This window comes from Oncorhynchus masou, chromosome 11, assembly GCF_036934945.1.
Source record: "Oncorhynchus masou masou isolate Uvic2021 chromosome 11, UVic_Omas_1.1, whole genome shotgun sequence".
Taxonomy (NCBI): Eukaryota; Metazoa; Chordata; class Actinopteri; order Salmoniformes; family Salmonidae; genus Oncorhynchus; species Oncorhynchus masou.
This window is the reverse complement of record NC_088222.1, coordinates 23,248,721-23,264,162: the sequence shown is the minus strand read 5'-3', so window position 1 is coordinate 23,264,162 and position 15,442 is coordinate 23,248,721. Positions and strand designations below refer to the sequence as shown.

Genomic DNA, 15,442 nt, shown 5'->3' with positions numbered 1-15,442 from the left:
TGTAATATAGTCTGTGGAGGTGGTTTTCATCTGAATTGGATGCCTAATCAGCCAGCCTGTCTGTGGAAGCAGGGGTGTGTGTATGGGTCTCAGTATGTGTAAACTGGGGTGTCTGTATGGGTCTCAGTTTGAGGGAGCAGGTAATGATGGTGGAAAAAATCTGTACAGTTACATATCGCTATTTTTTTGGGGGGAAGATGTTATATTGATACTTTGACTCCAAGTATTGATTTGTAAAAAATGAGGTAGCTTTAGCTAGAGCTAGTCGGATGTACCTGTTAATCTTACAGCCTGTTCTCCATCTTTTTAAATAGTGAGCTGACATGTTTTCAGCACTTTTTATTTCCATGACTGATTAAAACTAATTTTCTCATGGTGTCTTGTCTTTCTGCAGCTGACATAACGTGAGCAATATGTTTGGAACGGTCAAATCGCTATAAAATCACAGTATCGAATCACAATAAATATATAATTGTGGGAATCGCATACATATATTGGCACCTAAGTATCGTGATATCGTATTGTGAGCTCCCTGGCAATTCCCAGTCCTAGTAGTGGCTTGTGTGGTTGGTCTCAGTACCCAGCGGCATAGCCCCACTTCCTGGGGTCAGATTCAGCATGAAGCTGGTCACCCTGGCGCACCACCGCCTGAACCACAGCACATGTGGCTGTCAGGAACTCTGTCTCATGGTTCTTCAAGGCCAGACCAGCCATCACCCTCTGTAAGGAAAGCATATAGAACACTGAAACTTCTATTCAAATAGACACCCTGCATCACTAGCATGATAACCAGCCACGATCTTGACACACTGTAGGGCATGTGTATTGAAGATCGTCAGCCATTTAACCCACCTCGTCAAACCCGGGCTCTCCCTGTGTGGTGTTGGGACTCAGCTGGTTGTGGATTCTGGGATCTGCCACAGCTTTCTTCAGGTCGTAGTTAAAGAACAGCGCATTGAGAATCACCTGCAGAACGAACAGCCAACTATTCATTCACAGACGACTACTTGGTAGAATGCAAAGAAAGTATTAGAGTATTTTCACACAGCAATGAAAGGGCATGTTAGCCTGGCTCACCGTGGCAGTTGCCGTGGTGATCCTTGTTCCTCCTGAGGCCCCCACCACCATCTTGACTTCCTTGCTCCCCTTGTCAAAGAGAATGGCTGGACATAGAGGACATGGGCCTCTTACCTGGAGAGACACAACTAGGGAGTTAGGTCCATCCAGATCCACCATCAAGTACCAATTTCTGGTTTTCCGAGTCGGCTGATGCACTGAAAACTTTGGTGTCTGTAGTCAGATGAACCCTTTACCTGGTCTGATGAAGTTGCTTGGTGAAGGGGGCACTCCATAGCCATTCGTGATGAGGGGGAGCTGAAGCCATCCATCTCATTGTTGAGGAGGATTCCTGTAGAATGCGACATGACTTTGGAGCCAAACCTAGGGAGGAAGTAGAACAGAAAGATAATGAAGACAGGTGAGTAATGAGGACTACTTCCAGTAAATGTTTTAAATCAAAACTGGGACTTGATTCTTACAAATGGTTGATGGTGCTGGTGGCTGCCACTGCACTCCCGTCCTCTGCCACCACAGACAGATGTGCTGTCCTGTGGTTCTCGGGGACAAAGTACTCCGTCTCATAGTAGTTCATGTGATGGGTGGTATCATCTGTAATTTTCTGACGGAGGGAATCAGCAAAGTAATCTGAGGTCATGTTGTGGATGAGCTGAAGAGGTAAGGGGACAGGAGACTGAGGCTTTGCCATTCAAATGAATAGAAACCACCATACGGAACAGTGTAGAATGTTGAAGATGGACTGGTTTGCATTTACTGACATTTCAACATAGTTGATTAGACTATTGTAAAGCATCTATCTTATATGAGCATATACATATTTACTCTGTCTCCAACGAACATGACGTTTCAACACATACTAGGACCCGTTGATTGAATATGATTAGTAAGTGCCTGATTGGAGTAAATTCTTGAAAGAGTATACATCTAGTAGAGACATCCTATTAGAGAACTATTCAATATAAGCTCTGGGAAAGATGGGGATGAGAGTTACATCAGAGATGTGGAGGAATTGTGGATCTCCCAGCATGCTTCGCTTGGCATAGGCGAAACGGAAGGCCTCGACCATGCGGTGGTACGTGAGGATCTTCTTCTCAGTGCTGGAGACACTGTCTGAGGTGAAGTTGTATCCTGCATGGGAGAAACCATATTCACAACATTTCCCTACATTTATTAAACAATAATACAGTACATTTAATTTGATCACATCAATATACACTTTGACTCTGAAGTGGACATTGAAAAGGTGTTACCCATATAGAGTAAAAGCTCAATATAAAAGTACGGTTCATTCTGTCTCCCAGTCCCAGTCTATCAGTGTTACAACTGTTTCAGTTCACAGCCGTAGAGGAGAGGATGGGAGAAAGCTCAAACTAAATTGAAATATTTGATGAATTTCAGCTGACAAGCAGTAGCAGAAGTCATGGTGAACCATCAGGATGAAGGGCTTGAGTGGGCCCTGACAAGCAGTAGCAGAAGTCATGGTGAACCACCAGGATGAAGGGCTTGAGTGGGCCCTGACAAGCAGTAGTAAAAGTTATGGTGAACCATCAGGATGAAGGGCTTGAGTGGGCCCTGACAAGCAGTAGCAGAAGTCATGGTGAACCATCAGGATGAAGGGCTTGAGTGGGCCCTGATATGCCATTAGCAGAAGTCATGATGAACCGTCAGGATGAAGGGCTTGAGTGGGCCCTGACATGCCATTAGCAGAAGTCATGATGAACCGTCAGGATGAAGGGCTTGAGTGGGCCCTGACATGCCATTAGCAGAAGTCATGATGAACCGTCAGGATGAAGGGCTTGAGTGGGCCCTGACATGCCATTAGCAGAAGTCATGATGAACCGTCAGGATGAAGGGCTTGAGTGGGCCCTGACATGCCATTAACAGAAGTCATGATGAACCGTCAGGATGAAGGGCTTGAGTGGGCCCTGACAAGCAGTAGCAGAAGTCATGATGAACCGTCAGGATGAAGGGCTTGAGTGGGCCCTGACATGCCATTAGCAGAAGTCATGATGAACCATCAGGATGAAGGGCTTGAGTGGGCCCTGACATGCCATTAGCAGAAGTCATGATGAACCGTCAGGATGAAGGGCTTGAGTGGGCCCTGACATGACAGTGTTACATGATTCCCCCGCCACTCATCAGTGTCCAATTAGTGGTAAACGGTGAGTGGGTGGCCAGGCAGAGGAACCACAGGAAGACGAGGTTGACAAATTTTTCATCTAATCCTCTGAGACAAACACTGTCACATTATATAGCCATTGTACTGGGTACCAGCAGAGAGAGGAAGTCTGGAGGAGGACATCTATGGACTATGTATCCAATAGACCCTGCATGAATGTGGAGCTGAAACAGAGCTTGGAAGAGAAGATTTATTTCTACACCCCAATAACTGGTCACTCAGCAGCACCACCATGAACAAAAGGTGGTTATCTATCTTAATTTGCATGGTCAAGAGAGCTATACATGTATGGTGCACACAGTAATAGGATGAGATACAGTGCCTTGCAAAAGTATTCATCCCCCTTGGCATTTTTCCTATCTTGTTGCATTACAACCTGTAATTTAAATTGATTTTTATTTGGGATTTCATGTAAAGGACATACACAAAATAGTCCAAATTGGTGAAGTGAAAAAAAATAATGTTTCAAAAATTTCGAAAAAATAAAAAACGGAAAAGTGGTGCGTGCATATGTATACAACACCTTTGTTCTGAAGCCCCTAAATAAGATCTGGTGCAACCAACTACCTCCAGAAATCACACAATCTGTTAAATAAATGTCCACATAGGGGGGATTCTAAGTGTCACATGATCTCAGTATATATACACACACCTGTTCTGAACGGCCCCAGAGTTTGCAACACCACTAAGCAAGGGGTTGCACCAAGCAAGCTGCACCATGAAGACAAAGGAGCTCTCCAAACATGTCAGGGACAATGTTGTGGAGAACTACAGATTAGGGTTGGGTTATAAAAAATATCAGATACTTGGAACATCCCACGGAGCACCATTAAATCCATTATTAAAAAATGGAAAGAATATGGCACCACAACAAACCTGCCAAGAGAGGGCCGCCCACCAAAACTCACAGACCAGGCAAGGAGGGCATTAATCAGAGAGGCAACAAAGAGGCCAAAGGAGCTGCAAAGCTCCACAGCGGAGATGGGAGTATCTGTCCATAGGACCACTTTAAGCCATACACTCCACTGAGCTGGGCTTTACTGAAGAGTGGCCAGAAAAAAGCCATTGCTTAATTAAATAAAAAAATAAGTAAACACCAAAAGGAATGTGGGAGAATCCCCAAACATATGGAAGAAGGTACTCTGTCAGATGAGTCTAAAATGTAGCTTTTTGGCCATCAAGGAAAATGCTATGTCTGGCGCAACACCTCTCATCACCTCGAGAATACCATCCCCACCGTGAAGCATGGTGGTGGCAGCATCATGTTATGGGGATGTTTTTACTCGGCAGGAACTGGGAAACTGGTCAGAATTGAAGGAATGATGGATGGCGCTTGAGGGGCTGCCTCTCGTGCCTGTTGCGCTGCCGTGTACGTGGCGCCAACTCCATACGCCGGTATCCCTCCGCGCACTGTTCCAGCGAATCCCAGGCGGGCTCCGGGCACTCTCCCTGGGTCGACCAACCACCTTTCTATTTTGTCCCAAGTTGTGACATAGTCCAGATCTCGCTTCTGCCTGATACCACACAGCTTGGTCCGGTTGTGGTGGGGGATTCTGTAACAGCCGTTGTTGGTGGAAGAAGGTGAGGACCAAGGTGCAGCGTGGTATGTGCCCATATTTATTAGAATGAACACGGAAATAACCAAAATAACAAAGAGAAACGACCGAAACCCGTTCTGACTGGTGCAGACACACAATAGACAACAGAAAATAATCACACACGAAACACAATAGAAAACAGGCTACCTAAATATGGTTCCCAATCAGGAACAACGATAGACAGCTGCCTCTGATTGAGAACCATACCAGGCAAAACACAGAAATAGCAAATCCTAGAAAAACTAACATAGACAACCCACCCAACTCACGCCCTGACCATACTAAACCAAAGACATAATAAAAGAACTAAGGTCAGAACGTGACAATATTGGAGACTGAGACGGAGGTTCACCTTCCAGCAGGACAATGACCCTAAGCATACTGCTAAAGCAACACTTGAGTGGTTTAAGGGGAAACATTTAAATGTCTTGAAATGGCCTAGTCCAAGCCCAGACCTCAATCCAATTGAGAATCTGTGGTATGACTTAAAGATTGCTGTACACCAGCGGAACCCATCCAACTTGAAGGAGCTGGAGCAGTTTTGCCTTGAAGAAGAGACAAAAATCCTAGTGGCTCGATGTCCCAAGCTTATAGAGACATACCCCAAGAGACTTGCAGCTGTAATTGCTGCAAAAGGTGGCTCTACAAAGTATTGACTTTGGGGGGGTGAATAGTTATGCAAGCTCAAGTTCTGTTTTTTTGTCTTATTTGTTGTTTATTTCACAATAAAAAAATATTTAGCATCTTCAAAGTGGTAGGCATGTTGTGTAAATCAAATTATACAACCCCCCCAAAAATCCATTTTAATTCCAGGTTGTAAGGCAACAAAATAGGAAAAATGCCAAGGGGGTGAATACTTTCGTAAACCACTGTAAACCAGCACTGCTATAATGTAAATTAAAAGCATACTTTTCTTATGTGAACAGTGCTTACACAGCATCAGGCCTGCAAAGCAGAGCGCCTCAGGTGTGATGGCTCGGAAACCAATTATCTTCGGTCCTTATACACTTATAATGTAGCATAGGCTGTCCAAATGTGATCCACAGTTTGATATTGAATACAACTCTGTGGCATCAGTGGGAAGGCTTACCATCCAGGATGTTGAGTATGAGGGACAGGACAGGGCCACTGGCGGGGGCGTTGAGTACAAACATGGTGTACCCCCCCACAGTAGCATTGAAAGGATTCTCATCCAAAAAAAGCCTTGTATTTCTTTAGGTCATCCAGTGTGATGATACCATCTGAAACACATACACATAAACACATTCTGTAGCACGTACAGCCAGCAGACCCTGAATGAAATTATATCAAAATTGCAGTTTGTTTATATTTGGTAGATATAAGGGCGAAACCAACTTGAAGCCTCAATGTCCTTCACAAGGTTCTCTGCCAGCGGCCCTTCGTAATAAGCATTAGGTCCCTCGTTTGTTATTATTTCATAGGTGTCAGCGAGTTTAGTAAAGGTGATGATGTCATTTTCCTTAAGGATGCCACCGTTTTTGTCACAAAATACCTCACTGAAAGAGAGACCAAAAACAGAGATGTCATGTCAGAGACAACATACGAGACACTGAGCTCTCATGTTTGCGTATAAGGGCATAAATCATCAACAGGGGATGTACAGTATCTTCTCATGTGAAAACTTGACCTTCTGAACAGTAACTCAGATCGTCACTCCATATTACCCCTCCCTTGTAGGCATTCTCACCATAAAGCTGTGTCACAGATGATGGTTTCCCTGTTCTTGGAAATAGCGGTGGCCAATGCCCCGCCCAAAGGAAAGTCTTTCCGTGCCAACTGGATTGCAGGCTGGAAAAGCTCTCTCCATGGCAATTTTCCATGGCGATCGTGTGCCATCTCATACCCACGGATCTCCCCTGGTATGGCGATGGACAACCCTCCTGCCAAACATTACACGTAATGTAATGTAACAGATTGTGAAAGGATATATTGGAAGATGATAGGTTGGAGTGCAGCTTTTGATCTTCTCTAATGTACTACTCTTCATTCCTGTTCCCAAGAACACTAAGGGTACCTGCCGCAATGACTATCACCTTGTAGCACATCTGTAATCATGAAGTGCTTTGAAAGGCTGGTTATGGCACACAGCAACTCCATCAGCCCAGACACCCTAGACCCACTCCAATTTGCATACCACCCCAACAGATCCATAGACAATGCAATCTCAATTGCACTACACACTGCCCTCACCCACCTACAGTAGATAAAAGTAATACCTCTGTGAGAATGCTGTTCATTGACTACAGCTCCGTGTTCAGCAACATAGTCCCCTCCAAGCTCATCACCAAGCTCGGGACCCTGGAACTGAACACCTCCCACTGCAACTGGATCCTGGACTTCCTGAGGGTAGGAAACAAAACTTACGCCATGCTGACCCTCAACACGAGAGCCCCACAGGGGTGTGTGCTTAGACCCCTCCTGTACTCCCTGTTCACCCACGACTGCGTAGCCAACCACAAATCCAACACAATCATCGAGTTTCCTGGCGACACGGCCGTGGTTGGCCTGATCATCGGCGACGATGAGACAGCCTACAGGGAGGTGGTCAAAGAGTTCTCCAGCAGAACCATTGAGAGCATCTTGACTGCATCACTGCCTGCTATGGACTCTATGCACACTCACAGGCCTCTACACACTCACTCACACTCCAACACACATACACACTTCATTGGCTCACACACATAACACACATTCATACTGACACTACACACACAAACACACTCACACACAATCATTATATAAGTTGCTGCTACTCCATTTATCATATCCTGATGCCTAGTCACCTTACCCCTATACATACAGTATCTACCCCTACCACTCCAGTATCCCTGCACATTGTTAATATGGTATTGGCACTGAACCTGTCAATATCGCTTACTTACTTTCTTGTGTTCTTCTTATTTCTATTTCTTGTGTGTTTTTATTCTACACTGAACAAAAATGTAAAGTGTTGGTCCCATGTTTCATAAGAGGAAATAAACAATCCGAGAAATGTTACATACACACAAAAAGCTTATTTCTCTCAAATTTTGTGCACAAATTTGTTTGTCTGTGCTAGTGAGCATTTCTCCTTTGCCAAGATAATCCATCCACCTGACAGGTGTGGCATATCAAGACGCTGATTAAACAGTGTGGTCATTACACATGTGCACCTTGTGCTGGGGACAATAAAAGGGCCCTATAAAATGTGCAGTTGTGACACAACACAATGCCACAGATGTCTCAAGTTTTGAGGGAGCATGCAATTTGCTTGTGGATTGCAGGAATGTCCACCAGAGCTATTGCCAGAGAATTTAATGTTTATTTCTCTACCATAAGCTGCATCCAATGTCGTTTTAGAGAATTTGGCAGTAGATCCAAGCGGCCTCACAACCGCAGACCATGTGTAACCACGCCAGCCCATGACCTCCACATCTGGCTTCTTCACCTGTGGGAGCGTCTGAGGGGGGATGGGGGCGGGCTGAGGATAAAACCCTTTGGTGGGGAAAAAACTCATTCTGATTGGCTGAGCTTATGCCCTCCCAGGCCCACCCATGGCTGCAAACCTGACCAGTCATGTGAAATCCACATATTAGGGCCTAATTAATTGATTTCAATTGACTGTTTTTCATATATGAACTGGACCTCAGTAAAATCTTTGAAATTGTTGCATGTTGCGTTTTTATTTTTGTTCAGTATAGTACTTTACTTTATTTAATAGTACTACTGATATTGATTACTGCATTGTTGGGAATGTGCAAGAAAGACTGTACTAGTGGATGTGACAATAAAACTTAGTGTCTTGTCCTCTGTTGCGTTGGCGGGAGCCGTCTCTCTGGAATCAATGGTCTCTACCTTTCCTGTGAAGGAAGACAGAATCATTACATCACACCAAGTTACAATGGAGTGAGCTATTACATTTCCTGTTTTTAGTTCAGTTGTGCCAGTCAATGTTTGATTTGTTGACATCATTAAAGATACAGTTGGTTTAGGTTTAAGTCAAGGATCAGGGCTCAGACTCTACCAGTTGTGGCATTATAGATGGTGAAGAGGAGACCTCCTCCAATGCCCATGCTGTGGGCATTCACCAGCCCAACACACAGCAAGGCAGCAAAAGATGCATCCACTGCAGAGCCCCCTTTCTGCAACGTGTCTCTGAGATTTATATTGGACACACAAACACACAGACAAAAGTTTATATTCAGTGGCCCTGATTTGCATACACAAGCGCTAGTTTGTGAAGAAACAGCAGGCAGTTTACACAGACAGAACGAATTATGATGACAAAATCATAAGGATTTGTGATGATGGATGAATATACATACACTCAGAAGAAGGAGCATATTTTTATGTTCAGACAAAGAAACATTTGAGCCTGGTATCTGCTATTTAAAGGCCTGCTTGAGACAGCGTGTTTTGAAACAGGGATCTTTGTATTGTATCTGAATGTCTACAACAACATTTCACCGGTGTGCAAACGTTTGAGACTAGTACTGTATGCACATGTATAGTATGTTTGTGTTTGTGTGTGAAAGAGAATTCTAACCTGCCGATTTCTGAGCATCGGCCAGCATTGGCAGCCCTTGAGTAGGAATGACCATTCGAAGACGTCCTGCTCCCCAAACCAAAGAAAACTCCCACAAAAGTGCTCACGGCTGCCACCAGCAGCACCACCCGACCCACCACTATGGACTTATGGACCATCTCTATGTCAGGGAAACACAGGACATCATAGTAGAGTCAATCTCAATTGAAAACAGTTAGACAAGTATAAACACACAGAAACACCCCCACACAAATGTACCTTCAAAATAGAAAAACAGCAAAGTCGATTTTTTCAAACATGTGAATCACAATTATAAAATTTGAGTTGTGGCTAAGTTCTCTAACATTCTTTTCAGATATAAAACCAGGCCATTACAACTCACCTCATTCAACAGTGTGTCCTCCTAACCTTATCTAGAGAGTAAACTCGATAGTAATCCTTTTGGTATTTCAACCCAATAAGATAGTTACCTCCTAACTAGTTTATTTTGTTGAAATCTGAGACTGTGTTTACACAAGCAGCCCAACTCTGATTTCTGTGCCCATTTATTGGCAAAAAATCTGATCTGGGTCAGAAGACCAATTACTGGTGAAAGTTTTTTGTCTGCCATTGTAAACGTACTGTCACGGCTGGCTGAAGGACTGGACCAAGGTGCAGCATGGTAAGCATACATTTAAACTTTATTTAAAAAATGACGATGACAAAACGAAGAACAAAAAACCAACCATGAAGCTTTGGGCTATGTGCCCTGAACAACTACAAATTTAACTTCCCACAAAACAGGTGGGGGAATAGGGTACCTAAGTGTGGTTCTCAATCAGAGACAACGATAGACAGCTGTCCCTGATTGAGAACCCTACCAGGCCAAGACATAGAAATACTAAACATACTAAACCTTCTTACGGCGGCGGCTCGGGTACAGGACGTGGACTCCGCTCCACCTCAATATTGGCCCACTTAGGTGGCGCCTCTGGAGCGGGGACCCTCGCCGGCTGCCTCTGCTCTCCTAGCTGCCGCCACCTGTTCCCATGGAAGGCAATCCCTTCCCGCCAGGATCTCCTCCCATGTGTAGACTCCCTTGCCGTCCAGAACGTCCTCCCATGTCCAGGAGTCCACCTTACCATGCTGCTTGGTCCGTTGGTGGTGGGAAGTTCTGTCACGGCTGGCTGAAGGACTGGACCAAGGTGCAGGATTGTAAGCGTACATTTTAACTTTATTTAAAAAATTACGCCGACAAAACGAAGACACCTCCAAATGAAAAAGTTTGGAGAAGGTCTAACCGCACCCAGTAATGTTGAGGAATCTACAACTTCAGTAGCACTGTTCGGACTTATTCCATCAGTCTAAATATTAAAGCTATGCGTAGAGACATGCATAGGCCTACGAATAATACAATGGCGATTAAATTTGCATTGTGTGACAGAACTGCACATTTTAGAGTGGACTTTATTGTCACAAGCACAAGGTGCACCTGTATAAAGATAATGCTGTTTAATCAGCTTCTTGATATGCCACACCTGTCAAATGGATAGATTATCTTGGCAAAGGAGAAATGCTCACTAACAGGGATGTAAACAAATTTGTGCACAAAATTAGAGAGAAACAAGCTTTTTGTGCGTATGGAAATTTTCAGGGATCTTTTATTTCAGCTCTTGAAACATAGGACCAACATTTTACATGTTGCGTTTATATTTCTGTTTAGTGTTGATAAAAATAAATAATGGTTTTGTCCTGTGCCCATTCCCAAGGTATTTCATTTGGTTTCCCTATGTGTTTAAAGAACATTGGTCCACAGCACTTTTGAATTGAGATTGTGTGTCACATTCATCACTAAATCCCAGCACATGACAAAAGACGATAACCTTCCTCTGTGAAGCTCATCCTGCCTGATGCCAACAAAATTAAACCAACAACACAATAGACTGGAATCAGATAATACCTCCTCCCTTCAGTGCTATGTATTTACTGCCATGCAAATTCCTTAGCCTGTCAAAACAGTGTGCAATGCATGTAACATCTCTGGACACTTCATTTAGCTTATGCAGCACAGGTACATTTGATGAAAATACACAAACCATTCAGACTGAATTATTCCCTGTCCTCACACTTAATAGGATTATTATTATTTTTGCTATCGATTACCTAACTAGTAAAAGATCAGATCTTCCTCTTACCTTGGTGTCTCTCAGGCCTCTGGAACAGACTGGTTGGCAGTGGGTTTGTCACAGTCCTCTCAGTAAGTTGAGCAGTACATAGCACCATCTAGGCAATAGCTCTCAATGTGTAACTATTACAATGATGTTCAACTTTAACCTACACCTGCATAAAAGCACCTGATTGGTGTTACTCTGGAAAAAGCAGACAGGAACAGAAGTAGGTAGCCTAGCGGTTAAGAGCGTTGGCCCAGAAACTGAAAAGTCGCTGGTTTGAATCCCTGAGTCGACTAGGTGAACAATCTGTCTCTATGCCCACCCGGGGAATAGTTGGTCAACTGCCTTGCTCAGGGGCAGTATGACAGATTATTACCTTGTCAGGTCAGGGATTCGATCCAGCAAGCCCAATGCTCTAACCACCAAGCTACCTGCCACCCCTTCATCATCTTGATGCACATAATCAATGCAGCATTCTAACACCCGAAAAGGTAGTGGCACATTATTTGTAACAGGGGTCAATTCGAAGTGAAGGCATTCAATTCAGGAAGTAGACTTAAATAACAATAATAGAAACAAAACAATGCATCTATTTCCAATGACTTCTCAATAAACTGAGGTGTAGAAGCATTTTTTTTGTGTGTCCTTTTTAAAATTTATTTTTTATAAAATCACTTCCTGAACTAACTGCCTTCAATTTGAATTGGCCCCAGCCATGATTTGTAGTAGATCTATATTCTCTGCTAGGAACATCACATATGGATTGGTTTGACTTTTTTCAAATGTAATGTTTAACTTGAAAGAGGACAACAATGGTTGAAATGGTATACATTTTTAACACACCTGTATTGCTGAGGTTTATAAATATACATATTTTTTTTTCTCGAATGACAAAACATCACCTCATTTCACACCAGACTTTCAGTAGGCTGTTTCTTGACAATACAGCAACTCCATAACGTATTTTATCCTTTGGTTTATCTTTCCTTTTACATTGTATAAAAATGACATCAAGACATCAAACCTATGAAATAACACATGGAATCATGTTGTAACCAAAAGTGTTAAACAAATATGTATATTTGAGATTCTTCAAATAGCCACCCTTTGCCTTGATGACAGCTTTGCACTCTCTTGGCATTCTCTCAACCAGCTTCATGAGGTAATCACCTGAAATACATTTCAATTAACAGGTGTGCGTTCTTCAAAAGTTAATTTGTGGAATTTCTTCCTTAATGCGTTTGAGCCAATCAGTTGTGTTGTGACAAGGTGGGGGTGGTATACAGAAGAAGAAGCCCTATTTGGTAAAAGACCAAGTTAATATTATGGCAAGAACAGCTCAAATAAGCAAAGAGAAATGACAGTCCATCATTACTTTAAGACATGAAGGTCAGTCAATACGGAACATTTCAAGGACTTTTAAAGTTTCTTCAAGTGCAGTTGCAAAAACCATCAAGTGCTGTGATGAAACTGCCTCTCATTAGGACCGCCACAGGAAAGGAAGGCCCAGAGTTGCCTCTGCTGCAGAGGATAAGTTCATTAGTTACCAGCCTCAGAAATTGCAGCCCAAATATATGCTTCACCCAGTTCAAGTAACATACACATCCCAACATCAACTGTTTAGAAGAGACTGTGTAAATCAGGACTTCATGGTCGGATTGCTGCAAAGAAACCACGACTAAAGGACAGCGATAAGAAGAAGAGACTTGCTTGGGCTAAGAAACATGAGCAAGACCGGTGGAAATCTGTCCTTTGGCAGGAATCCATATTTGAGATTTTTGGTTCCAACCATCATGTCTCTGTGAGATGCGGTGTGGGTGAACGGATGATCTCAGCATGTGTGGTTCCCACTGTAAAGCATGGAGGAGGAGGTGTTATGGTGTGGGGTTGCTTTGCTGGTGACACTGTCTGTGATTTATTTTGAATTCAAGGCACACTTAACCAGCATGTATACCACAGCATTCTGCAGCGATACACCATCTCATCTGGTTTGGGCTTAGTGGGACTACCATTTTCTTTTTCAACAGGACAATGACCCAACACACCTCCATGCTGTCTAAGGGCTATTTTACTAAGAAGGAGAGTGATCGAGTGCTGCATCAGATGACCTGGCCTCCAAATTGAGATGGTTTGGTATGAATTGGACAGCAGAGTGAAGGAAAAGCAGCCAACAAGTACTCAGCGTATGTGGGAACTCCTTCAAGACTGTTGGAAAAGCATTCCAGGTGAAACTGGTTAAGAGCATGCCAGGAGTGTGCAAAGCTGTCATCAAGGCAAAGGGTGGCTATTTGAAGAATCTCAAATATAAAACATTTTTGATTTGTTTAACACTTTCCACTGATTTCAAAACTCGATCCTCCAGAAAGTGGAGAGCAACATTTATGCAGCTACATTTAAAAAGATGTGTTCAACAGGATTACCAACAGAGACTGACCAGCTCAAATAAACAAAAGCCTTCTATATGGCAGACAAATCAGAACTCATCTCTCAGCATGTCCAGCCCACTCATTATCTCAGCCAATCATAGCTAGTGGGAAGGTTGCTGTCTTTTTAGGTGGTTTAAAAAAGGCTCGTAATTTTTCTTCGTATATTTACAGATGGCATACAATTCTGTTATTAAGGCACATGAAAGTACACATGTTTAAGAAGACATTTATTTATTTATTTAAAAAAATGTTTACGTTCATACTGCTCTCCTGTGATGTCGTGACTTGCGACATACGCCTAGTTTCCTGAATCAGGTCACATATGTACATGTACAGTTAAAGTGACTATGCATAGATAATAAACAGAGAGTAGCAGCAGCATAAAAGAGGGGTCTGGGTAGCCCTTTGATTAGCTGTTCAGGAGTCTTAAGGCTTGGAGGTAGAAGCTGTTTAGCGCTCTGTTACCGCTTGCCGTGCGGTAGCTGAGAGAACAGTTTATGACTAGGGTGGCTGGAGTCTTTGACAATTTTCAGGGCCTTCCTCTGACATCGCCTGGTATAGAGGTCCTGGATGGCAGGGTAATGCGTACTGGGCCGTACGCACTACCCTCTGTATTGCCTTGCGGTCGGAGGCTGAACAGTTGCCGTACCAGGCAGTAATGCAACCAGTCAGGATGCTCTCGATGGTGCAGCTGTAGAACCTTTTGAGGATCTGAGGACCCATGCCAAATCTTTTCAGTCTCCAGAGGGGGAATAGCGTTTTATCGCGCCCTATTCACGACTGTCTTCGTATGTTTGGACCATGATAGTTTGTAGGTGATGTGGACACCAAGGAACTTGAAGCTCTCAACCTGCTTCACTACAATCCCGTCGATGAGAATGGAGGGGTGCTCCATCTCCTTTTCCTGTAGTCTGCAATCATCTCCTTTGTCTTAATCACGTTGAGGGAGAGGTTGTCCTGCACCACACAACCAGGTCTCTGACCTCCTCCCTACAGGCTGTCTCATCGTTGTCGGTGATCAGGCCTACCACTGTTGTGTCGTCGACAAACTTGATGATGGTGTTGGAGTCGTACCTGGCCATGCAGTCATGAGGGAACAGTGAGAACAGGAGGGGACTGTGCACGTACCCCTGATGGGCCCCCTTGTTGAGGAGCAGCGTGGCGGATGTGTTGTTACCTACCCTTACCACCTGGGGGTGGCGCGTCAGGAAGTCCAGGATCCAGTTACAGAGGGAGGTGTTTAGTCCCAGGGTCCTTAGCTTAGTGATGAGCTTTGAGGGCACTATGGTGTTGAACGCTGAGCTGTAGTCAATGAATAGCATTCTCACATAGCTGTTCCTTTTGTCCAGGTGGGAAAGGGCAGAGTTGAGTGCAATAGAGATTGCATCATCTGTGGATCTGTTGGGAGCGGTATGCAAATTGGAGTAGGTCTAGGGTTTCTGGGATAATGGTGTTGATGTGAGCCA

At 43.8% G+C, this 15,442-nt stretch overlaps 1 pseudogene; it reads right to left on the bottom strand.

Annotated features, from left to right (window-relative positions):
• Window positions 1-573: 573 nt before the first annotated feature.
• On the bottom strand, window positions 574-9,558 carry LOC135547937 (glutathione hydrolase 1 proenzyme-like; annotated as a pseudogene).
• Window positions 9,559-15,442: the final 5,884 nt, after the last annotated feature.